The sequence below is a fragment of the Panthera pardus genome, unplaced genomic scaffold (genome assembly GCF_024362965.1).
Source record: "Panthera pardus isolate Hobbes unplaced genomic scaffold, ASM2436296v1 HiC_scaffold_16, whole genome shotgun sequence".
Lineage (NCBI taxonomy): Eukaryota > Metazoa > Chordata > Mammalia > Carnivora > Felidae > Panthera > Panthera pardus.
Window position 1 is genome coordinate 1,048,981 of NW_026526721.1, and position 26,399 is coordinate 1,075,379.

At 39.1% G+C, this 26,399-nt stretch overlaps 1 protein-coding gene across 17 annotated transcripts in view; it reads right to left on the reverse strand.

The window, feature by feature from the left end:
- Positions 1-26,399, reverse strand: part of PCBP3 (poly(rC) binding protein 3) — a 273,850-nt gene that overhangs the window by 212,966 nt on the left and 34,485 nt on the right. For 14 of the 17 annotated variants that reach the window (XM_053902949.1, XM_053902948.1, XM_053902941.1 and 11 more), the window contains exon 2: positions 10,584-10,626. The exons of the other annotated variants lie outside the window; for them this stretch is intronic. The gene's annotated coding sequence lies outside the window, so the exon portion shown is untranslated. The remainder of the gene's footprint in view (positions 1-10,583; positions 10,627-26,399) is intronic. 17 annotated transcript variants of the gene reach the window in all.

The following is a 26,399-nucleotide window of genomic DNA, read 5'->3' on the forward strand; positions in this document are numbered from 1 at the left end:
ACCACTCAGAGAGGGGCTGTCCGGAGCGGCAGCAGAGGCTTTCAGGCAGGCGGACAAATGCACACGTGCAAAAGCCACAGTCAGTCCCAACACCGAACATTCTCTGTGCCTCTCCCGCTCCTCAGTGGACCAAATCAGTGAAGCTAAGACCAAGCCCACGTTTTCTGCCTGCCGGGCCAATGCAGGGTCAGGAAACCACAGCCGCTGCCCTTTCTGTACCGCCTATGAACTAAGACTGGTTTTGGGATTTTATAAGGTTGAGGGGGGAAAAAAGAACATACGGCAGAGGCCACGTGTAGCCCACACACCTACAATATTTGCCATATGGACCTTTCCAGAAAACACGTCCAGACTGCTGGCTTGTGGCAACCATAGGCTCCAGGTGTCCCCGGGGCAGGTCCACCCTTGGAGGCATTTTTTCCACCAAACACACAGCCAAGAAAGCCCCGAGATGCCTTGAAAGCATGAAACCTGGTGGAAACATGTGCTCAGTCATCCTAAGAATCTAATAAAAACACAGCCACTAACTGCCAAGCTCCCTAAGGAACACCGAGAAATCTTTTCTCCGTGTGCACAGGGGTGGGTGGAGGGGACCATCCAGCAGAGCATGCTCTGGATGGACAACACAAGTGTCGGGGGCACCTTGGCTGGCGAGGGGCCCTGCCTGCTACGGCCCACTGCGCCCCCAGTCTGACTCCCTCTGTGCCTGGTCTCCCTGTGCCGCTAACGGAAAGCACCGGGATGCCCACGGCCCTGGCCCAGGTGAGCCTCCAGCCGAAGACAATCCCGGGACTAAGTGCCAGCGGCAGCGTCCCTGCTCGTTCCCGTGGTCAACCACGGCACCGGGCTGGCCACGGAAAGGACGGCAGGAAGCAAAGTCCAGAACCACGCCTCGCGGACAGCAGCGCCCGGTACTGACACGAGCGCGGGCGGAGGCCTGCCCGCCAGGCCAGAGCGCCCCTCCGCACCCGAGCCAGGCGGCCCCACTGACAGACGAGGTCAGCTCACCAACCGGCAAGAGGCCCGCTTCCCGACGACCGCTTCTGCGCGGGCTACTCCGGGGCGCTTCCAGGCGCCCAGGAACCGAAGGCAGGCGGTATTTGGTCATCTCCAGCATCCACCGTCATAACGTATTCGGCAGATGGAGCGCTGTGTCGTATACCTGCACTGTATCACAGCCCTCTGTAGGTCATTTGGCTCACAAAATTGATTTAGGAGAGATTATTCAATTCCATTTTACATTTTCATGTTTGGGAACTCTGCCAGCAGCAACTCCTGTTCTTCCAGAGGTCAGGAAGCTATGGACAAGGCAATCTCCTGCTGTTGTAAATGGAGCTCCATATTCCCGTTATGAATTTCCTGTCAATCTTCAAATTACTTCAAATACGATTGCCCTTCATTCAGACAGTGTTTTATGTCTCCATGCCTGCCTCCTTCCCCTATCTGATTACGGCCTCGTCTGCAGACAGCTCTCCCTCAGAGCCCCTCCGGGCGCCTCTGCCGGAAGTGTGGGCGGGCGAGGACAGGAGGGCCCCCGCAGCCCGGGTCGGGAGCAGGCTGGCCAACCACCGCGGTGGTGAGCGAGGGCATCCGCCATCTCGTGCCCTCCTCCCTTTCTGCGGGGAAACAGGACCACCGTCGCGGCTGTCTCCTCTCGCTCCGATGGGGGCTCCGCCCGCCCTTCTGCCAGCCACCGGCCACTCCATGTCGCCCAGGCCCGCCGCCAGTGTCCTCTCGGGCATTCCCTGCATCTGACACGTCACCCTATCCGCCCAGGACTCCTTTGGTTCTCTGCCACAAGACCAGCTGTTCTTCTCAGGTACTCTGATGGAAGCAGGGTCTTCTCCTTGACCTCTTGACATCAGCCTCAGTCCAGGTCCCCGTCCCTCTGTGCCCCCTGCAGAAACCCCATCCACCCATCTAAACGCACACCAGTTCCAAACCCCGACCTTCACGCGATGTCCTGTTCCTATCTCCAATGTGACATGTCCAAGCAAGAACCTCCAGCCTCCCACCCTCCCAACCTGAGACCCCTGACGGCTTCCCCATCCCTGGTCACCAGATGGCACCCTTCCAGGCTATCCTCCTCATGTCACATGTCTATGCTTGTGAGCAAGCCCTGTGAGCTCTACCATCAACCACATCCAGCATCCAACCACTTCACACCCCACCGCCCCAATGCACACCACCGTCACCCTTCCAAGGTCAATGGACTGACCTCCCAGTGGGCTCCCTCTTCTGCCCTTGCCCCCTGAAAGAGCAGGCAGAGTCATCCTGTCAGAGCCTAAGTCCATTCATGTCACCGCTCGGCCCAAAACCCTACAACGGCTCCCTATTTCCCACAGAGTAGAAGCCAAATTCTCCCACTAGCCTACAAGGCCCACCAAGACCCGCTCACCCTCCCTGCCCTCCCCCACTGCACCGCCCTCGGCTCTTGGCCATCATCCATGGTCTCCTCGCCCTCCGCTCTGCTCCACCACCCAGCCGCTCTGTCTGTCCTTGGCATCTGCTACCATGTCCCGGCCTCTCAGACATTCTTCCCCAAATATCCACTCATCTAACTTCCTCACCTGCCTCAAGTCTACCCCTAGACATTGCTGCTTCAGCGAGGGCAGCCCAGCCCTCCTCGGCCAGCATTCCCCAACTCCCCTCCCCTGCCCTACCCTCTATCACAACCTGCTCCTTTATTACAGCTCCCATTCACCATGTCTGTCTCCCCCTGACAAGATGTAAGGCTCCTCGGGGCAGGTGTCTACCTGTTCTGTTCACTGGCAGTGCCTGAGCACCTAGAACAGGGCCTGGCACTTGGAAGGTGTCCATAAATTTGAATTTAAAACTTGCTGGTCTCAAAATGTGAGTTTCCTGGACACCAAAATAAAAGGGGGAGTAAAATGAGTTTCAGTTTTGACTATGGCTTTGACGTGTGAGGAACAGCAAGGATGCCGATGTGGTTAAACAAAGTCAGCTGGGCAAATGGCAGGGAGTGAGCCCCAGCGCCCGCAGAGACCAGATCACGTGAGGCTCGGAAGCACTTCCCCTTGTACTAGGAGGGGCACAGGGAGACTCTGGATAGTTTGGGACAGAGGGATGGCATGATTTGACCTATATTTGTTAATTAAACTTCTGATTTTGAGCTAAACGTAGATTCACATGTAGTTGTGGTTGTACAAATAATACAGAGGAAACCCAGGGACCCGTACCCTAGTTCCCCCAATGGTGACATCTTACAAAATTATCGAACATTATCACAACGAAGATACTGATACTGATTCAGTCAAGATGTGGAACACGACACTTCCATCCCCACAAGGATCCCTCACATTTCTCGTTTACAGCCACAACCTCCCACCCCATCTCTTCCCGAACCCCTGGCTACCACCAATCTGTTCTCCATTTCTATAATCTTCTCATTTCAAGAATATTACATAAACGGAATCATACAGCATGCAGCCTTTCAGGACTGGCTTTTTTCACTCCCCCTCATTCTCTGGAGATTCCTCCAGGTCATTCCGTGTGCACGGTTCAGTCCTTTTCATCACTGAGGAGCACTCCGTGGAAGGGACGTGCCACAGTTTGTTTGACTGTTCACCCACCGAAGAACATATGGGTCGTTTCCAGATTTTCACTATTTTAAATAAGCCTACTGTGAACGTTTGAGAATAGCTTTTGTGTGAACATAGTTTCCACTGCTCTGGGATAAATGCCCAGGAGTTCTTATTGCTGGATTGTACGGTAGTTACAAGTTTAATTTTATAGAAACTGGCAAACTGTCTTCCAGAGTGCCTGTACCATTTTACATTCCCACCAGCCATGTTGTGAGAGATCCAGTTCCTCCATATCCTCACCACAATTTGCTATTATCACTATTTTTGTTTTATCGTAGCCATTCTGATGTGTGCTCATTGTGGTTTTAATTTGTACTTCCTGAATGGCTAATGATGTTCAGTATCTTTCCACGTGCTTGTCCGCCATCTGTATGTCCTCTTTGGTGAAAGTTCTCTTCATGTCTTTTGTGCACTTTCAAGTTGAATCGTTTTCTTTTTTTTTTACTGTTGAATTTTGATAGTTTTTTATATATCCCATCACCAATCTTTTCTCAGATATGTGATCTTTGCAAGTATTTCTCCCAGTCTGTAGCTTGTCTTTTCATCCTCTTTTTTCTTTTGTAGGAAAAGTTTTTAATTTTGATGAAGTCCAACTTCTTACTTCTCTTATAGATGACGTTTGGAGTCTAGGCACTCTTTGCCTAACCTTTGCCCAAAAATGCAAACATGGTCTTATTTTTTCTGTTTTATAGTTTTACATTTTATATCTGAGTTTGTGATACATTTTAAGTTCATTTTTGTATAAGATGTAAGACTTAGTGATTGTTTCATTTTTTACCTATGAATGCGTGATCCCTCCAGCACCATTTGTTGGAAAACCCATCCTTTCTCCATTGAATTGCTTTTGAAATTCTCAAAATCATTTCAGAAAATAATTTCTCAAAAATCATTTGGGCATATTGGTGTGATTCTCTACACTATCTTCTACACTGGGTTCTCTGTACTGTTCCATTGATCGCAGTGTCTATCTTTCTGACAATACCACATAGTTTTGATTACTGTGGCTATAAAATCTGGAAATTATGCAGACTGATCTCTCTCCCTTTATTCTTCCTTTTCAAAACCGTTTTAGGGGCGCCTGGGTGGCGCAGTCGGTTAAGCGTCCGACTTCAGCCAGGTCACGATCTCGCGGTCCGTGAGTTCGAGCCCCGCGTCAGGCTCTGGGCTGATGGACGGCTCGGAGCCTGGAGCCTGTTTCCGATTCTGTGTCTCCCTCTCTCTCTGCCCCTCCCCCATTCATGCTCTGTCTCTCTCTGTCCCAAAAATAAAAAAATAAAAAAAAAAAAATTAAAAAAAATTAAAAAAGAAACAGTGGAGCCTGGACATGCCTTTCCGTAAGAGATTGCACTGATCCTCTCTCAATTACCCCAAGGCTCCAAGCTTTTAAAAAAAAAAAAAAAACAAACAAAAAAAAAAAAAACCGTTTTAGCTATTCTAGTTCCTTTATTTTCCATATGTATTTTATAATCAGCTTGTATATATCTACAAAAAAAATTGCTGTGATTTTAACAGACACTACATTAAACCTGTACAACAATTTGGGGAGAATTGACATCTTAACTATGTTGCATTTTCTAATCCATGAACACGCTACGTCTCTCCATTTATTTAGATCTAATTTGATTTTTCATCAGGGTTTTGTAGTTTACAGTATAAAAGTTCTATAAATGTTTTGTTAGATTCATACCTGTGTGTTTATTTTTTAGGAATTGTATTTTTAACTTTGGTGCCCACGTGTTCATTAATAATAACACACAAAAATAAAGCTGATTTTTGTTGTTTATCTTGTATGATGCAACACTGCTAAACTCACTAATTCTAGTTTGTTTTATTTTTGTTTTGAAAATTCCTTGGGATTTTCTATGTAATCATGCCATCTGCAGATAGGGACAATTTTATTTTATCTTTTCCGATCTGTAAGCCTTTTATTTCTTGTCTTGTCTTACTGCATAGTCTAGAACTCCTAGCACTATGTAGAATAAGAACAGGTAACCTTGTCTTGTTAGTAATCTTAGGGGGAAATCATTTCATCTTTCGTTTTAAGTATGATGTTAGCTGTAGATTTTTGTAGATGCTGTTTATCAGGTTAATTAACTCTCTATTCTTAGTTTTCTGAGTCTTTAATCAGATGTTGGATTTTGTCAAATGCTTCATTAAATTGAGTGATATGATCATTTACTTTTTCTTCTTTAGCCTGTTAATTACAGTATATTACACTAACCGATTTTCAAATGTTGAACCAGGCTTTCATCTCTAAAATTATACAATTCTTTGTATGTATTGCTGAATTCTGTTTGCTAATATTTTGCTAAGGATTTTTGCATCTATATTCGTAACAGACGGTCTATTTTTTTAATGTCTTTTTTCTGATTTTAATATCCAGGCCATAATAACTTTATAAAATGAATTGGTAAGTTGTTCTCTTCTATCTTCTGAAAAATACAATTATCATGTCATCAGCGTCCCAGAAGAGGAAATGGGCAGAGCTGAAAAAGTACTTAAAGAAATAATGGCTTAAAAGTTTTGTGCTGTTTGTCTGGAGTAGATCAGTTACTGTCTAAATGTTTTCTCTTTTGCTGTGTTGTCTCTTTCCTGGCCCTTTGGCTGGAGGAAGAAGACTTCTGTTGCATTTTTTTTTTTTTTTGTTTCTTTGTTGGTTTGTTTCCGTTTTCTACACTCGTGGTATTTATGGGTTACCAGCTTCTCGAGTTTGAGGCTAAGGTGTTTAAAAGAACACTCAGAGAAATCACTGTCATGTCATTCCTTGTGTTCTGAGGCCCCTAGCTGGTCTTCCTTCTCATCCTTTGTCAGACTCTGCATTTGTTTTATACATAACGTCCAAGGTCTTTAGTTTCACTTAGTGGGAAAAACAGGGGAAGCACATCAACTCCATCCTCCCAGAAAGGGAAGTTGATCTACACTTTGAGAAAGATCATTCTGGCCACTGTGGGGATAATCACCTGTAACTAGACAAAAACTGAAGCAAAGAGACCCGTTAAAGACTAATGAAATTATCCAGGTGAAAGATCAAGGTGGCTAGGGGCCAGGCTGATAGCAGTACAGGTGGTAAGAAGTAGTTAAATCCTGAATATATTGTCAAGAAAGTGCAGACAAAATTTGCAGACGTCGGGCATGAGAGAAACCAAGGAGTCAAAGATGATTCCCAGGGCTTTAGCCTGATGAGTGGGAAAATGGGGTTGCCACCAATGGATATAGAGAAGGCTGAGGAAGGAGCCAGGTAGGGAGAAAGAGTGATGATTGAGTTGTTTTTCAAGTGTGAAGTTAGAAATGCCCATGATACAGATAAACAGCAGTGTTAGGTATGGAGATGAATATGAGCCTGGAGTTCAGGGACTGGGGTTCAGGCTGGAAAGATGTATTTAAAGTCATCAGGGTATAGGTGGTATTTAAAGCCACGAAACCAGGTGAGATCAGTGAGGGAATGAGGTAGAAAGAGAACAGTAACCTCTGGGCTCTCCAATGACGACTGGGATTTGGAAAGGAGCCAGCAAAAACATATTGAGAAGAAGCAATCAAGAGCTAGGAGAAAAGTTAGAAGTGTGTCCTAGAAGCCAAGTAAAGAAAAGTGTTTTTCTTTCTTTCTTTTTTTAATGTTTATTTATTTTTGAGAGAGAGAGGGAGCGAGAGAGCCAGAACACAAGTGGGGGAGGGGCAGAGAGAGAGGGAGACACAGAATCCGAAACAGGTTCCAGGCTCTGAGCAGGCAGCAAGCACAGAGCCCAATGCGGGGCTGGAACCCACAAACTGTGAGATCATGACCTGAGCCAAGGTCAGACATTTAACCGACTGAGCCACCCAGATGCCCCGTAAAGAAAAGTGTTTTAAGGAGAAAGGAGCAAAAACCTGGATTCAGATGCTGCTGAAAAGTCAAGCAAGAGGAAGACTGAAACTTGACCACTGGATTTGACAAAGTCAAAGTGGTCTTTGGTGATTCTGATGAAGCTGTTTTTGTGAAATAATAGGGAAAAAACCCAGATGCAGTGGGCTCAAGAATGAATGGGAAGGAATTGGAGACAATAAATGTAGGCCTGAGACTTAGGTGAGTCACTAACTTCACCTATAATTGAGGATAATGGTGCCTTTTCTTCCTTAAATGAATCTCTAGTCTGGGTTAGATACAGCAAAGTAAGGAGATCTAGGGAATAGAACTTGTAGGTACACTGGATTTTCATAAGAGATCATAGACAAGTACATAGAATACTATAATGGAATAGCAAATTCTATACTGGATGGGAAATCAGGACAGAATTCTCCAAGGAGGTTATGCTATGTCTTAAAGAGGGCTATCATGAGAATCAGCAAAGTTCTTTGCATGAAAGCTTTTTGAAAATAAGGTCCTGCAGAAGTATGTGTAATTAAGATAGAAGAATTAATGAAACTTGATCGGTTCTGATGGTGTCACTTGCAGAGAAAGACCTAAGTTTAAGTCATAAGAGAAATGGACAACCACTGAGTTCAGTGAACATACAGTGTCCTTTTAGCCAAAAGAATACGAGTGGGCAGTGCTATATTCTTCATCCTTAACATATATAAAAAATTTTACATGCAGTTAAGTGCATGTCAAGCTATGAAATAAAAACAAAAGTCTATCCCTCCACAAAAAAAATAATAAATTAAACACACACACACACACACACACACACACACACACACACACCAACATCTCCCTCCCACTCTGCCAGCATCAGTTGTTTTTTGGCTTCAACATTCAGAGTATTGCAAACCATCATCTTAACATTACAATCAAAACCCAAAATGATATACTTTCTTTAAAAATTAAAGGAAGTGACATCATCAGGGAAATACAAATCAAAACCACCATGAGATACCACCACACACCTGTGAGAATGGCTAACATTAACAACTCAGGCAACAACAGATGTTGGCGAGGATGCAGAGAAAGAGGAACTCTTTTGCACGGTTGGTGGGAATGCAAACTGGTGCAGCCACTCTGGAAAACAGTATGGAGGTTCCTCAAAAAATTAAAAATAGAACTACCCTACAACCCAGCAATTACACTACTAGGTATTTATCCAAGGGATACAGGTGTGCTGTTTTGAAGGGACACATGCACCCCAATGATTATAACAGCACTACCAACAATAGCCAAAGTATGGAAAGAGCCCAAATGTCCATCAATGGATGAAAGGATATAGAGGATGTGGTATATACATACAATGGAGTATTACTCAGCAATCAAAAAGAATGAAATCTTGCGATTTGCAACTACATGGATGGAACTGGAGGGTATTATGCTAAACGAAATTAGTCAGAAAGACAAATATCATAGGACTTCACTCATATGAGGACTTTAAGATACAAAACAGATGAAACATAACGGAAGTAAAAATAATATAAAAACAGGGAGGGGGACAAAACATAAGAGACTCTTAAATATGGAGAACAAACAGAGGATTGCTAAACGGTTTGTGGGAGGGGGTATGGGCTAAGTGGGTAGGGGGCATTAAGGAATCTACTCCTGAAATCATTGTTGCACTAGATCCTAACTAACTTGGATGTAAATTAAAAAAATAAAACAAAACAAAAAAACAGCCGCATCTTAAACTCGCCAATTTGTGTACATTAAATATGTATAGCTTTTTGTATGTCAATCATTCATCAATAAAGCGGCTTAAAAAAATAAAATTAAAACTAAAATTAAATTAAAAAATAAAAATAAAAAGAAGTGAAATAAACCAGTCACAAAAGGAAAAATCCTATACAAGTCCATTTATATGAAGTGCCTGGAGCAGTCACACTCAGAGAGAAAGTAGGATGGTGGTTTCTACACATTGGCAGCAGGGGGAAATGGCCAGTTATTATTTAATGGGTACAGACGTTCAGTTTTCCAAGATGAAAAGAGCTCTAGAGATGGATGGTGGTCATGGTTGCACAACCGTACACGTATGCTTGATGCCACTGAGCTATACACTTAAAAATAGTTAAAATGGTGAACCTTATGTCATAGGTATTTTACAATTCTAAAAAATAAGAAAAACTTTTTATAAAAAGGAAAGAGAATTTTGCTTATGCCCATGATGAAGTAACCAGGATAGGGCTTATCCTCTTGCTGTAAACAACCAGAAAACTGGGAAAAAAAATACATATGAAACAACTGATTTCAGACAACAGGCTGCAAAAGAGAGTCAAAGCCATGTAATTTCCTTGACTGTCGTAATAAAAGTACCTTCCACTGGGACACCTGGGTGGCTCAGTCAGTTAAGCATCCAGCTCTTGATTTTGGCTCAGGTCATGATCTCACAGTTTGTGGGATCAAGCCCCAAGTCAGGCTCTGTGCTGACAGTGTGGAGCCTGCTTAGGATTCTTTCTCTCTCTTTCTGCCCCTCCTCTGCTCTCCCTCCCACTCTCTGTCTCAAAATAAATAAATACACATTAAAAAAAAAAAAAGGACTTTCGAGACTGCATGGCAGGGGGGGAACTCAAGCAGAACATCACAGCATACTGAGCTGGGGAAACACATCAGAGCTCAGGGAGGCTGAGGCAGTTGGAGATTGTGAAGAGGAGTTAGGTAGAAAGGCTCTGAAGAGAAGAGCCACTCATAAAAAGAGCTCCAAAAATCTCCATGGAGGTCCCCTCCATCTGTTGCCAAATTGTAAGCTACACAAGAAAGTCAATGACATGAGGGGGGAAAACTGACCAGAGAATTATAAAATAAACATTTTTAATTGCTTAATAAAGCATTGAGAGACATTTACAGTTTTGACCAGCCTTAGTTGAAAGCCCCAGCTGAACTACCAGAGCAACAAAAAGAAACAGCAGTAGGGCTGCACCTCAATAATGGAGCTAAATTAGCCCTAGAGTAAAACATACTCAACCCAAAAAAACTTAAAATTAAACCTTAACAAATATCAAGGGAATCCACAAGTAACCCATCTGTCTGAAAGAACAAAGTCTAACATTCTTATTTTTAAAAAAAGTTAAAATCCAGACACTTACTGTAATATTTATGATGTCTACCATCCAATTAATGTTACTGGACCTACAAAGAAACAAACAAGCAAATAAACAAAAATGGTGACCAAAAACAAGAGAAAGAACAGTCAAGAGAAACAGACTCTGAAAGGCAGAGATGATGAACTGTCCAAATAAGGATTTTAAGACAACTATTATGCATATGTACAAGTATTTCAAAGGCTACATGAACACAGCAGGAGATAAACAGAAGATTTAAAAAAGAACCAGATAGAACTTATGGAGGTGAAATAAATACATATAGGTTGGAAATGAAAATTTCAATAAATGAGATTAACAGCTAATTAGGCAGAAGAAATGGTATTGGCAACACAGAGATAGAAAATACCCAAAGTGAGGGGCGCCTGGGTGGCTCAGTCGGTTAAGAGGCCGACTTCAGCTCAGGTCACGAACTCGCGGTCCGTGAGTTCGAGCCCCGCATCAGGCTCTGGGCTGATGGCTCGGAGCCTGGAGCCTGTTTCCGATTCTGTGTCTCCCTCTCTCTCTGCCCCTCCCCCGTTCATGCTCTGTCTCTGTCTCAAAAATAAATAAAATGTTAAAAAAAAAAAATTAAAAAAAAAAAGAAAATACCCAAAGTGAAACACAGAGATAAAAAAGACTAGGAAGAAAGAGCCCCAGTTACCTGTGGGATATCAAGTAGTATAACATAAACAGAAGTTCCAGAAGTGAAGAGGAAAGTACACACACAAATATATATGTGTGTATATATATATATATATATATATATATATTTGAAGAAATGTCATAAAACACCAGATAATATTCCAAATTTAATAAAACCAATAGACCCACATATTGAAAACACTTAATGAAATTTAAGAAAGAGAAACACAATGAAAATCATACTGAGATATCAAAGAGTAATTGAAGAGGAAGAAATAGAAGAATTAGCACAGATGTCTTATCATAAATTATACACCCAAAACACAATGGATGAAAAAATTTTAAGTGCTGAAAAAAAGACGGTTAACCTAAAATTTTACGTCCAAAAAATATTCTTCCAAATTAAGGAGAAATAAGGTCATTTTCAGATACACAAAAACTGAAAGAATTTGTCACCAGCAAACTTAAGCAACAAGAGATGTTAGAGGAATTTCTTCAGAAGGAATTAAAATGATACCAGGTAATTAACCACCAAAAAAAAAAATAACAAAACAATAGAAACAAAAATTAAAACAGATAGGAATTGTCAGTGTTGGAGATAAGGTGGAATATGAAAAATACAAATACCTTCTTTTCTAATAGACAAGAGAGAGGAATAAACAGATAAAATTTTAATAGCAAGATAGTAGATTTAAACCCAATGATATAAAAATTATCATATAATAATTGCATTACAATCAATGTAAATGGCCAAAACATTCCAGTAAAAAGGCAAAGACAGCGTGAAAAACAATCCCTAACAATATGCTGTCTCTAATAAAACCCAGTTTAAATAAAGACACAAATACCTTAAAAGAAAAAGAATAGAAAAAGATATACTAGATACAAAACACTAACCAGAGACAAAGAAGGACATCTTATAGTGATAAAAATGTCAATCTATTAAGACACACTAATCCCACATGTGAATGTACACAATACCTGACAGAATTAAAAATAGAAATAAGACAACACACCTCTCTCTGAACGAAATAAAGCAAATAGACATGAAATTGACAAAAGAAGACTTAATACCACCAATCAATTTCCTAACTAAAACTTTTATTTTTAAAGTTTATTTACTTATTTTGAGTGTGAGAAAGAGTGTACATAAGCAGGGGAGAGGCAAAGAGAGAAAGGGAGGGAGGGGGAGGGAGAGAGAGAGAGAGAGAGAGAGAGAGAGAATCTCAAGCAGGTACAACACTGCCAGTGTAGAACCCAATGTGGGTCTCAAACTGTGAGATCATGACCTAAGTTAAAACCAACAGTCAGACACTTAACCAAGTTAGCCACCCAGGCACCCCTAATTAAAACTTTTAGAACACCCCAGCCAATAACTGAAGAATACAAACTAATTTCAAGTGAACAAGTAAAAGTTTAAAAATAATACAAAATATATTTTCTAACAACAAAAAATTAAATTAGAAATCAGCAAAAGAAGTATATAGAAAAACTCTAAATATCTGTAAGTGAAATGTCACATTTCTAAAAGACCCAGAGACAAAGAAGATACTATAAGGAATTTTAGAAAATATTTTTAACTGACTGAAAATGAACATACAAGACAGTAAAAATGTCGGATATTCATAAATTTCCAGTGGCAATGTAAAATCTGGAAAAACTGCTTGGCAGCTTCTAATTAAACTTGCAACCATCACATGACCCAGAAATTATACTCATGAGCAGTTGTCCCAGAAAATGAAATGTTGTTTACATACACACACACACACACACACACACACACACACACACGAACGTTCCTAGCAGCTTTACTCTTAACAGCAATATTGGAAATAATGCAAATGCCCTTCAATGGGTAAGTGGTTGAACAAACTCTGATAAATCCATAAATGTAATACTACTCAACAATACAGGGGAATAAACTATTGATGCCTGCAACAATCTGGAAATACTTGCAAGAACATTATACTTGGGGCTAGGGAGGAGCTAATCCCCAAACACTGAATATTATGTGAATTTCCACTTATATAACATTCTCAAAATGACAAAACTATGCAGGTAAAGAACAGATTAGTAGTTCCCAAGGGTCAGGGTCAGGGAGTGGGATGGAGAATGACTGTGAATACAAAGAGGAAGTACAGGGAATTCTCTTATGGTGAGGGAACAGTTCTGTGTCTTGACTGTTGTATTAATTACACAAAATCTATTCAGGGACTAAAACTGCATAGAACTGTACACACACACACACACACACACACACACACAGAGATGCAGGTTAAAAATATGGTAAAAGCTGGGATGCCTGGGTGGCTCAGTTAGTTAAGCATCCGACTTCGGTTCAGGTCATGATCTCGCAGTTCGTGAGTTCGAGCCCTGCACTGGGCTCTGTGCTGCCAGCTCAGAGCCTGGAGCCTGCTTCAGATTCTGTGTCTCCCTCTCTCTCTGCTCTTCCCCAACTCGTGCTCTGTCTATCTCTGTCTCTCAAAAATCAATAAACATGAAAACAAATTAATTTAAAAAAATATGGTGAAAGCTGAATGCCTGTGGTCTAGTTAACAGTGTATCAACGTCAATATATCAAGATATCAATGTCAATTCCCTAAGTTTGATATTGACCTACAGTTATATAAGATGTCACCTTGGGGGTAAGTGGGTGAAGGATACACAGGATTCTTTATATTATTTTTGCAACTTCCTATGAGTCTATAATTATTTCAAAATAAAACATTTTTAAAACATGCAGGATACAGCTAAAGCAGTGCTTAGAGGGAAATTTTTAAGTCTAAATGCTAATATCAGAAGAGAAAAATATCCATAATAAATTATCTTAGCTTCTCTAATATCAGAAGAGAAAAAAAATCCAAAATCAATTATCTTAACTTCTACCTTAATAAGCTAGAAAAGTAACAGCAAAGTATATCCAAAGTAAATAGAAGGAAGAAAATAATAAATTTAGAATAAAAATCAATAAAAGGAAAAACAGACAAAAATGGAGAAAATCAATAAAAGCAAAATCTGTATATTTGAAAAAGTTGATAGAATTGATTAACTGCTAGCTAGACTGATCAAGAAAAGAGAAAAAATGCATGTTATAAATTTCAGTAGTGAAAGAGGAGACATCATTACAGATCTTACAATAATGAAAAATAATAAAGCAATATAAAAAAGAAATTTTGTCACTGAACTTGATAACTTAGAAAAAATCAATACTTTATAAAACATGAAAAACCAAAACTGACTCAGGACACAAAACTCTGAAAAGATCTAAAGAGCTAAATTCTTAAAGGCATTATATCATAACTAAGAGGTCTATCCATCAGGAAGATCTAACAATTGGAAATACTTATGCCCCCAACTTGAAGGCACCCAAGTATATAAATCAATCAATAACAAACATAAAGAAACTCATTGATAAAAATACAATAATAATAGGGAACTTTAACACCCACTTACAACAATGGACAAATCATTTAAGCAGAAAATCAACAAGAAAACAATGGCTTTGAATGACACACTGGACCATATAGACTTAACAGATATTTTCAGAACATTTCATTCTAAAGCAGCAGAATATTCTTCTAGAGTGCACATGGAACAGTCTCCAGACTAGATCACATACTGGGACAAATCAGCCCTCAAATACAAAAAGTTTGAGATCATACTATGCCTATTTTTTAACCACAACACTATGAGACTTGAAATTAACCACAAGAAAAAATCTGGAAAGACCACAAATACTTGGAGGTTAAAGAACATCCTACTAAAGAATGAATAGGTTAACCAATAAATTAAGGAGGAAATTTAAAAAGTACATGGAAGCCAATGAAAATGAAAACACAACAGTCCAAAACCTCTGGGATGCAGCAAAGGTGGTCATAAGAGGGAACTATATAGCAATCCAGGCCTTCCTGAAGAATGAAGAACTGTCTCAAATACACAACCTAACCTTACGCCTTGAGGAGCTGGAAAAAGAACAGCAAATAAAACCCAAAACCAGCAGAAGAAGGGAAACAATAAAGATCAGAGCAGAAACCAATGATATTGAAATCAAAAAAATAGTAGAACAGATCAATGAAACTAGGAGCTGAATCTTTGAAAGAATTAACAAAATCAACAAACCCCAAGTTAGACTTATGAAAAAGAAAAAGGAAAGGACCCCAATAAATAAAATCACAAATGAAAGAGGAGAGGTTGCAACCAATACCACAGACATAGCAACAATTATAAGAGAACATTATGAGCAAATTATATGCCAACAAATTGGGCAATCTGAAAGAAATGGATAAATTCCTAGAAACATATGGGAATGCAAGCTGGTGCAGCCACTCTGGAAAACAGTATGCAGGTTCCTCAAAAAACTAAAAACAGAACTACCCTACGACCCAGCAATTGCACTACTAGGCATTTATCCACAGGATACAGGTGTGCTGTTTCAAAGGGACACATGCACCCCCATGTTTATAGCAGCACTATCAACAATAGCCAAAGTACGGAAGGAGCCCAAATGTCCATCGATGAATGAATGAATAAAGAAGATGTGGTATATATATACAATGGAGTATTACTCGGCAATCAAAAAGAACGAAATCTTGTCATTTGCAACTATGTGGATGGAACTAGAATGTATTATGCTAAGTGAAATTAGTCAGTCAGAGAAAGACAAAAATTATATGACTTCACTCATATGAGGACTTTAAGAGACAAAACAGATGAACATAAGGGAAGGGAAACAAAAATAATATAAAAACAGGGAGGGGGACAAAACAGAAGAAACTCATAAATATGGAGAACAAACTGAGGGTTACTGGAGGGGTTGTGGGAGGGGGGATGGGCTAAATGGGTAAGTGGCACCAAGGAATCTACTCCTGAAATCACTGTTGCACTATATGCTAACTAATTTGGATGTAAATTTAAAAAAATAAAAAATTAAATTAAAAAAAAATTTTTTTTAATTCCTAGAAACATATAAACTACCAAAATTGAAACAGAAATAAATAGAAAATTTGAACAGACCCATAGTCAGTAAAGAAACTGAACCCATAATAAAAAATCTCCCAACAAACAAGGGTCCAGGGCTGTACAGCTTCCCAAGGGAATTCTACCAAACATTAAAAGAAGAATTAATACAAAATCTTTTAAAACTATTCCAAAAATAGAAATGAAAGGAAAAATTCCAAACTCATTCTATGAGGCCAGCATTACCTTGATTCCAAAACCAGACAAAGACCTCACTAAAAAGGAGAATTAAAGGCCAATATCCCTGATGAACATGGATGCAAAAATTCTCAAGAAGTTACTAGCAAAATGAAACCAAAAATACATTCAAAGAATTATTCACCATGATCAAATGGGATTTATTCCTGGGCTGCAGGAGTAGTTCAATACCCGCAAATCAATCGATGTGATACACCACATTAATAAAAGAAAGGGTAAGAACCACATGATCATCTCGATACATGCAGAAAAAGCATTTGACAAAATACAGAATCCTTTCTTCATAAAAACCCTCAAGAAAGTAGGTATACAAGGAACATACCTCAACATCATAAAGGCCATATACAAATGACCCACAGCTAACATCATCCTCAATGGGTAAAAGCTGAGAGCTTTCCCCCTAACATCAGGAACACAACAGCGATGTCCACTCTCACCACTGTTCTTCAACATAGTACTGGAAGTCCTAGCCTCAGCAATCAGACAACAAAAAAATAAGTCAGCCAAATTGGCAAGGAACAAGTCAAACTTTCACTCTCTGCAGACAACATGATATTCTACATGGAAAACCCAAAAGACTCCACCAAAAAATTGCTAGAACTGATACATGAATTCAGCAAAGTCACAGGATATAAAATCAACATATGGAAATGTGTTGCATTACTATACACCAATAATGAAGCAGCAGAAGCAGAAATCAGGTAATTGATCTCATTTAAAATTGCACCAAAAACCATAAGATACCTAGGAATAAAGAGGTAAAAAATCTGTACACTGAAAACTACGGAAAGCTTATGAATGAAACTGAAGAAGACAAAAAGAAATAGAAAAACATTTCATGCTCATGGATTAGAAGAACAAATATTGTTAAAATGTCTATACTACCCAAAGCAATCTAAACATTTAATGCCATCCCTATCAAAATAACACCAGCATCCTTCACAGAGCTAGAACAAACAATTCTAAAATGTGTAGGGAACCACAAAAGACCCTGAATAGCCAAAGTAATGTTGAAAAAGAAAACCAAAGCTGGAGGCATCACAACTCAGACTTCAAGCTGTATTACAAAGCTGTAAACCTCAAAATGGTATAGTAATGGCCCAAATACACACATATAGATCAATGGAACAGAATAGAGAAGCCAGAAATGGACCCACAATCATATGATCAACTAATCTTTGCCAAAGCAGGAAAGAATATCCAACGGGAAAAAGACAGTCTCTTCAACAAATGGTGTTGGGAAAACTGGACTGCAACATGCAGAAGAATGAAATTGGACCATTTTCTTATACCATACACAAAAATGAATTCAAAATGGATAAAAGACATAAATGTAAGACAGGAAACCATCAAAATCCTAGAAAAGAAAACAGGCAGCAACCTCTTTGACCTCGGCCACAGCAAAGTCTTACTAGATATGTCTCCTGAGGCAAGAGAAACAAAAGCAAAAATGAACTACTGGGACCTCATCAAGATAAAAAGCTTCTGCACAGTGAAAGAAACAATCACAATAAAACTAAAAGGTAGAGTGGAAGAAGATTTGGAAATGACAAAGGGTTAGTGTCCAAAATCTATAAAGAACCTATCAAACTCAACACCCAAAACACAAATAATCCAGTGAAGAAAAGGGGAGAGAACATGAATAGACACTTTCCCAAAGAAGATACACAGATGGCTAACAGACAAATGAAAATATGCCCAATTATCACTCATCATCAGAGAAATACAAATCAAAACCACAATGAGACCTGTCATAATGGCTAAAAAAATTAACAACTCAGGAAACAACAGATATTAGTGAAGGTGCAAAAAAAGGGAAGCTCTTTTGCACTATTGGTGGGAATGCAAACTGGTACAGTCACTCTGGAAAATAGTATGGAGGTTCCTCAAAAAATTAAAAATAGGACTGCCCTACAACCCAGTAATTGCACTACTAGGTATTTATCCAAAGGATACAAAAATGCTGATTTGAAGGGGTACATGCACCCCAATGTTTATAGCAGCACTATCAACAATAGCCAAATTATGGAAAGAGCTCAAATATCCATCTGACGACTGATGAATGGATAAAGAAGGTGTGGTATATGTATACAATGGAATATTACTCAGAGATCAAAAAGAATGAAAACTTGCCATTTGCAATAATGTGAATGGAACTAGAGTGTATTATGCTAAGTGAAATACATCAATCAGAGAAAGACAAGTTCTACATATGATTTCACTTATATGTATCAATTAAGAAACAAAACATAGGGGAAGGGAAGGAAAAATAAAATAAGATAAAAACAGAGAGGGAGGCAAACCATAAGAGACACTTAAATCTAGAGAACAAACAGGGTTGATGGAGGGAGGTGGATGGGAGGATAGGCTAAATGGGTGATAGGCATTAAGGAGGGCACCTGTTGGGCTGAGCATTAGGTATTATATGTAAGTGATGAATCACTAAATTCTCCTCCTGAAATCAATACTACACTATATGTTAACTAACTTGAATCTAAATAAAAATAAATAAATATTTAAAAATTTACTGTAAAACAAAACAAAACAAAATGTTGTATGAATATTTGATTTAATAGAAATGGAAGCATATACTCTACAACATTTAAATAAAATGCCAAATAATGAAATGATTCTAATTTTTAAAAAGTTAAATTCTTTTTTTTGTTTAATATTTATATATTTTGGGGAGAGCTCAAGTGGGGGAGAGGCAGAGAGAGGGGACAGAGGAGCTGAAGTGAGATCTATGCTGACAGGCCGACTGCAGCAGCTCAAACTCACAAACAGCAAGATCATGAACTGAACCAAAGATGGGTGCTCAACTGACTGAGCCACCAAGATGCCCCCAAAAAGGCTAAATTATTTATTAAAAATCTTCTCAAAAAGAGAACTTGAGGCCTGGATGAATTCTATCAAAAGTTTAAGAAATAATTAAATCCAATACAAACTCTTTCAGAAAATAGAGGAAGGTACACACCCAATACACTTAATGAGATCAGCTTTGATCCCATCACAAAACCAGGCAAAGATAATACCAGACAAGAAAACTGAACAATTTCCCTCATGATCACAGATGTAAAAGTCTTAGAAAGTATTAGCAAATCAAACTCAAGAAGATAGATAGATGGATAGATACATACATACATACATACATACATACATACATACATACATAAGTTTTTAACAATCCATCAGGACCAAGTGGGGTTCAACATGGTAACGGAAGTTTGTTTTAACATCCAAAATTCACCAAATACAATTTAATGTTTATTTATTTTTGAGAGATAGAAAGACAAAGCACAAGTGAGGGAGGGGCAGAGAGAGGGAGACACAGAATCCGAAGCAGGCTCCAGGGTCTGAGCTGTCAGCACAGAGCCTGACGTGGGGCTCAAACTCACGAACCGTGAGATCATGACCTGAGCCGAAGTTGGACGCTTAGCTGACTGAGCCACCCAGGTGCCTCAACGATTTAAAATATTAGCAGAAGGGGCTCTTGGGTGGTTCAGTCAGTTGAGCATCCAACTCTTGGTTTCAGCCCAGGTCACGATCTTACAATTCAAGGTTCTTTATTTAATTTTTTTAAGTTTATTTATTTATTTTGAAAGAGAGAGAGTGTAAGTGGGAGGGATAGAGAGAGAGGGAGAAAAAGGGAATCCCAAGTAGGTTCTGCACTGTCAGCACAGAGGCAAAAACTTAGGATAGCCACAACTATTTGGAAAAAGAACAAAGTTGGAGAAAACTTATCTGATTTCAAATATCCAGTTATCTATATAGTGTGATATTAACATAAGAATAGGCTTATAAATGAAAGGAAGAGAGTCTAAAAATAGACCAAACATGTACGATCAACTGATTTTTGATAAAGTTGCCAAGGCATTTCAACAGAAATGGAAAGGAAAGGAAAGTATTTCCAATAAAGTATGTCAGAAGAAACAGATAACTAACACAACAATTAACTGAAATATAAAAACTAAAAGCATAAAACTTCTACAAGAAAACAAAAGAGAAAATCTTTCCGACCTTGAGATAGACTAGACTAGGATTTCTTTGATACATCAAAAAAAAAAAAAAAAAAAAAAAAGCAACATACCAATCAAAGGGGCAAATGGTCATTTATGTTCCATCAAAACTTTAAAATTCTATCTGAAAGACACTTATTATAAAAATGAAAAGGGAAATAACAGAATAAAAAAAGTATTTCTCAAACATATAACTGAAAAAAAGACTAATATTCAGAATATACAAAAAACTTTTGTACTCAGTAATAAGGAAACAACAGCACAATAAAAAAAAGTAGCAAAATACTTCAACAGACATCACAGAAGACATACAAACCAGCTAAGGAACATACAAAAAAGATGCTTGCCATCATTAGTCCTCAGGAAAATAAAAACTAAAAATCACAATGAGATATCAAGATACATCTAATAGAATGGCTAACACAGAATGAAAATAACAGGGCGCCTGGGTGGCTCAGTCGGTTAAGCGTCCGACTTCAGCTCAGGTCGTGATCTCACAGTTTGTGGGTTCGAGCCAGGTGTCAGGCTCTGCTGTCAGCACAGAACCTGCTTCAGATCCTCTGTCCCCCTCTCTCTCTGCCCCTCCCCAACCTGCACTCTCTATCTCTCAAATAAATAAATCATTACAAACAAAGAATGAAAAGAACAAGTGTTGAAACAAATGGCAGTAAGCTGTCATATATGTCTAGAAGGAATGTAAAAATCATTCAAGAACCTTAGAAAACAGTTTCACAGATCCTTATAAAACCACTTTCTATATCACTTACCATACCATCTAGCCTAGATATTCACCCAAGAGAAATGAAAACATATTCTCACACAAGAATATGTATACAAGTGTTCGTAGCAGCTTTATTGATAATATTCAAAAGCTGGAAAAAATCCAAATGTCTATGAATAGTCAAGTAAACAAACACACTATACAATAGAATACTGGTCAGCAACGAAAAGCAACAAAATACATCCACACAACATGGATTAAGCGCAAAAGCATAGATGTGGGAAGAAAGAAGCCAAACATAAAAAAGAAGTCAGTACAAACCATATGATTCCATGGATTCCATGGACCTTTGGGGATGATGTTCTCCATTCTATACCTTGACTGTGGTGGTAATTACATGGCAGTATACATAAATCAAAATTCATTAATCTGTACAGTTAAAATAGATGCATTTGATTGTATATAAATTATCCAAAGGGAGGGGAAATTCTGCCCTAATTAGATTGTTGTAGGTCAGAGCAGGGTAACACTACCAGTGGAACAAGCAGACTTTTTTTAAATGAGACATTACAAAACCTATATTTCTAAAACCATCAAAACAATGAAGACTATATGAATTAAAATTCTACACAAGGAAGAGCCCTTCTAGATCAAGCTAAAAATAAGTTACTAATTCTGAACATTGGCTAAGAATCAGGCTTGGTCTAAGCTAAAGAATTCGAGGGGAGGAAAGACAAACCAGCAGAACTTTTTTGCAGTCACGGGGACTGCAACAGACTGGAAACTAAGGATCCCCAAGACAAGGCCTGTTCTCCCCACCCAACAATGGAGTTCTGGCACTGTGCAAAAAGGCAGGGGATTGGGCCAGCAAGACACATTGCCATCCTTCCCGACGTCTCCAGGTGTTCAGAGGACAGAGTCACACAAAAGGAAAAGACCCTTCAACAGTACACAGTCCATCTACTCCTCAAGTCTTGCTAGATTTGACGCCACTCAATGCGTGGCCAGAGCTCAAGGTCTTTATTTTCTGTTGTCAAAATCTTTATTTTTTGTTGTTTGCTTGTTTCAAGTTTTCATTTAAATTCTATTCAGTTAACATATCGTGTAATATTAGTTTCAGGAGTACGATTTAGCGATTCATCACTTACATATAATACCCAGCGCTCATCACAAGTGCCTTCCTTAATGCCCACCATTAGCCCATTCCCCCATCCACCTCCCCTTCGGCAACCCTCAGTTCGTTCTCCATAGTTAAGAGTCTATCTTATGGTTTGCTTCTGTCTCTTCCCCCCCCCCATGTTCATCTGTTTTGTTTCTTAAATTCCTCATATGAGTGAAATCATGTGGTATTTTTCTCTCTTTGATTTATTTTGTCCAGCATTATGGTCTCCAGTTCCATCCATGTCATTGTGAATGGCAAGATTTCATTCTTTTTGATGGCTGAGTAATATTCATTGTGTATATAAACCGCATATTTATCCATACATCAGTCAATAGACATTTGGGCTCTTTCCATAATTTGGCTCTTGTTGATAATGCTGCTATAAACATCAGGGTGCATGTGCCCCTTCAAATAAGCATTTTGGTATCCTTTGGGTAAATACCTACTGGTGCAATTGTTCAGTTATAGGGAAATACAAATCAAAACTAAAATGAGATCATCACCTCCCACCTGTCAGAATGGCCAAATTTAACAACACAAGAAACAAGTGATGCTGGCGCAGATGTGGAGAAAGGGGAGCCCTCTTACACTGTTGGTGGGAATGCAAACTGGTGCAGCCACTCTGGAAAACAACATGGAAGTCCCTCAAAAAGTTAAAATTAGAACTACCCTACGAGAAGCTCAAAATCTTTAATTCGCTGAACCTTCAAGACTGAGGAGATAGGGACTTGTGTCTCAACTAAGAAACCAGGAAGGCCACTCTCAAGATCAGGAACAAACTACAGGTTTCTAAACAATGGACTTCAATTCTACCTGAAGGAGCTTAAAACAAACAAACAAACAAAAAAAGAGTAAAGTAGGGGCACGTGGGTGGCTCAGTCGGTTAAGGCATCTGACTTCCGATCACAGCATGATATCAGGGTTCATAAGTTCAAACCCCGCATCAGGCTCTATGCTGTCAGTGCCGAGCCTGCTTCAGATCCTCGGTCTCCCTCTCTCTCTGCCCCTCCCCTGCTCACTCATGCTCTCTCTCTCTCTCTCTCTGTCTCTCTCTCTCTGTCTCTCTCAAAAATAAATAAACTTTAAAAAAAAAGAGCAAAGTCAAAGTAAGTTGAAGGAAAGAAATAATGAGCAGAAATCAACAAAATTTAAAACAGACTTAGAAAACAGTAACTAAGCTGAAAGCTGGTTCCTTGAAAAGATCAATAAAATGTATAAATGTACAAACTCACTGCTAGAATGATCAAGATAAAAGGGATAAAAAGAGCATAAATCATCAGTATCAAGAAATGAAAGAATTATCGGGGCACCTGGGTGGCTCAGTCAGTTAAGCGTTCAACTTCAGCTTAGGTCATGATCTCACGGCTTGTGGGTTCAAGCCCTGAGTAGGGCTCTGTGCTGACAGCTTGGAGCCTGGAGCCTGCTTCAGATTCTGTCTCCCTCTCTCTCTCTCTGCCCTTCCCCCACTTGCACGCGCACGCGTGCTCTCTCTCTCTCTCTCTCTCTCAAATAAATAAACATTAAAAAATTAAAAAAGAAAAGAAGGAAAGAATTACCTCTACAAGTCCTAGACAAGAAAAGGATAATAAAAGAATATTCTGAACAACTTTAGCCAACAAATTCAACAACTTGGAAAAATTGGTAAAATTCCTTGAAAGCCAACAATGAAAGTCCATTCAAGGAACAACAGATGGCCTACATATGCTTATATCTATTACATAAATTCAATTCCTTGTTAAAAACACTAAGTTCAGAGGGCTACACTGGTGAGTTCTACAAAATATTTATGAAAAAAAATAATATTGATTCTACACAAATTCTTCCAGAAAACAGAAGAGGAGAGAACAATCTTAACTCATTTTATGAAGCAATATTATCTCGATACCAACACCAGATGAAGATGTTACAAGAAAACAAACCTACAGACCAATATCCCTCATGTAACTAGGCACTAAAATCCTTACAACACTCTCAAACCAAACCCAGAAATATTTCAAAAGGATAAAACATCACAACTAAATGAGGTTTATTCCATAAAACACAAGGTTGATTTAACATTCAAGATCATTCAATGTAATTTACCAAATAAATTACAAAACTACACAGTAGTTCACAAACTGGCCCCTGCATATGGATAACTAGAAGAGACCAAAGAAAGAGGCAGAACACTCCAGACTGGTAGGTGGCAGGTATAAGAAGCAAGGAAACTTATTTATGGAGCCTGTCTTGGGCAGACATCGGACAGGCAGATCTCCACACCCACCTGCCAGAACCTTAAAAGTTTAGACGGAGGCCTTACCTGGATACATGACAGTCACATATATGATCCAGATGGTCTCAACAATACCTCACTCTCTCAAGGCTATGTCCTTGAAGCAGTTCCCACAGCGGGAACGGTAGGCAGAGCATACATTCCAAGGAAGGGGAGGGAACGAGGAGACTCTGATTGCCCAGCTCAAGCCCAAGGGTCAATACATGGTCGTGTCCTCTTGATTACCTCCTCCAAAATAACAGAATAAAGAATAAAAACCAAATGATTATCTCAATAGATGAAGAAAAATATTTGACAAAATTCAGCACTCACTGATGTTAAGAATTCTCATACAGGAGCAGACAAATTTTCTCAATCTGATAAAGGGCACCTAAAAACACCTACAGCCAGCTCCACACTTAAAGGTGAAATATGGAATGCTTTCCTCCTAAGACTAGCAAATAGGCAACGATGTCCACTCTCACCATTGCTGTTCAACATTGTGCTGATACCCACAACATGGATGAATCTGAAAACCATCACGCTTAGTGAAAGAAGCCAGACAGAAAAAGAGTACGCAGTGCATGATTACATAATGCAAAACACAACTATTCTAAAATGACAAAAATTGTGTCTGTGTTTTCCTGGGACCTAGAGGCAGAGCTAGGAATGGCCTGTAAAGGAACGCAAGGAATCCTTTGGGGGTGATGAAAATGCTGTCTCATGGCTGTGGTACACAACTGTCAAAATTCTTCAGTTGTACACTCTAAATGGATGTGCTTTATTTTATGTACATCATTTTTCAATAAACTTGATAGGAAAGAATGATTCATTTGTGTAAAAACAGGAAGAAGCAAACAAAGGGGTGAAAAGATGAATTTCAACAGTTTTGGAATGTACAGAAAAGTAATAATAAAATGGACATTCTATAATTGAAGAACATAAAATCTGTAATTAAGAACTTACTGGATACCTTAAAAGTAAAGCAGCAAGAACTGAAGGCACAATTAGAGAAACTCAGGCAGACCCAACAGAAAATATCCAAATTTTCAGACATATGGATCTGAAACTGAAGTCCAGGCAGAAACAATATAAAAAAGAATGAAAAAAACTGTACAGCATAAAAGATATGTAGGACAGGGTCAAAAAGTATCACAAATGTGTAGTAAGAAAGATGGGGAAAAAACAGACAATAGCAGCATTTGAATGAATACTGTCTGAGAATTTTCCAAACCTGATTAAAGACTCTGCACAATTCCAAAAAGTTCCACGAACCCCAAATAGTATAAGTACAAAACCCATGTACATGCATATATGCATGGACATGCACAGGCACAAAGACAGAAAATCTTAAAACTGGGGGGGAAAAGCACATTAATTACTTGTATAGGAATAGCAATAAAACAAAACACTAATTTCTCAACAAGCACTGTAAAAGCCAGAAGACATAAACACATTGTAAAAATGCTGACATATTTAGAATGTTGGGGGGGAAAAAAAACAACTGTCAACCTAGAATCTATACCCAGTGAAGATATTTTTCAAAAATAAAGGCAAAAAATAATGTGTTCTCAGACAAAGGTCAAGAGAATTTGCTGTGAATAGATCTGCACTGTAAGAATACTTCTATGAAGTTCTTCAGGGTAAAAGAAAATATTCCCAAATGCAAGCTTAGAACTACGAGAAAGAATGAAGGACACCAGGAAGGATAAATACATAAACAAATATTTCAAAATATTGACTGCTTAAAACAGAAATAATACCATGTTGGATCTATATAACACACATAGAAGTACAAATATATGACAATATC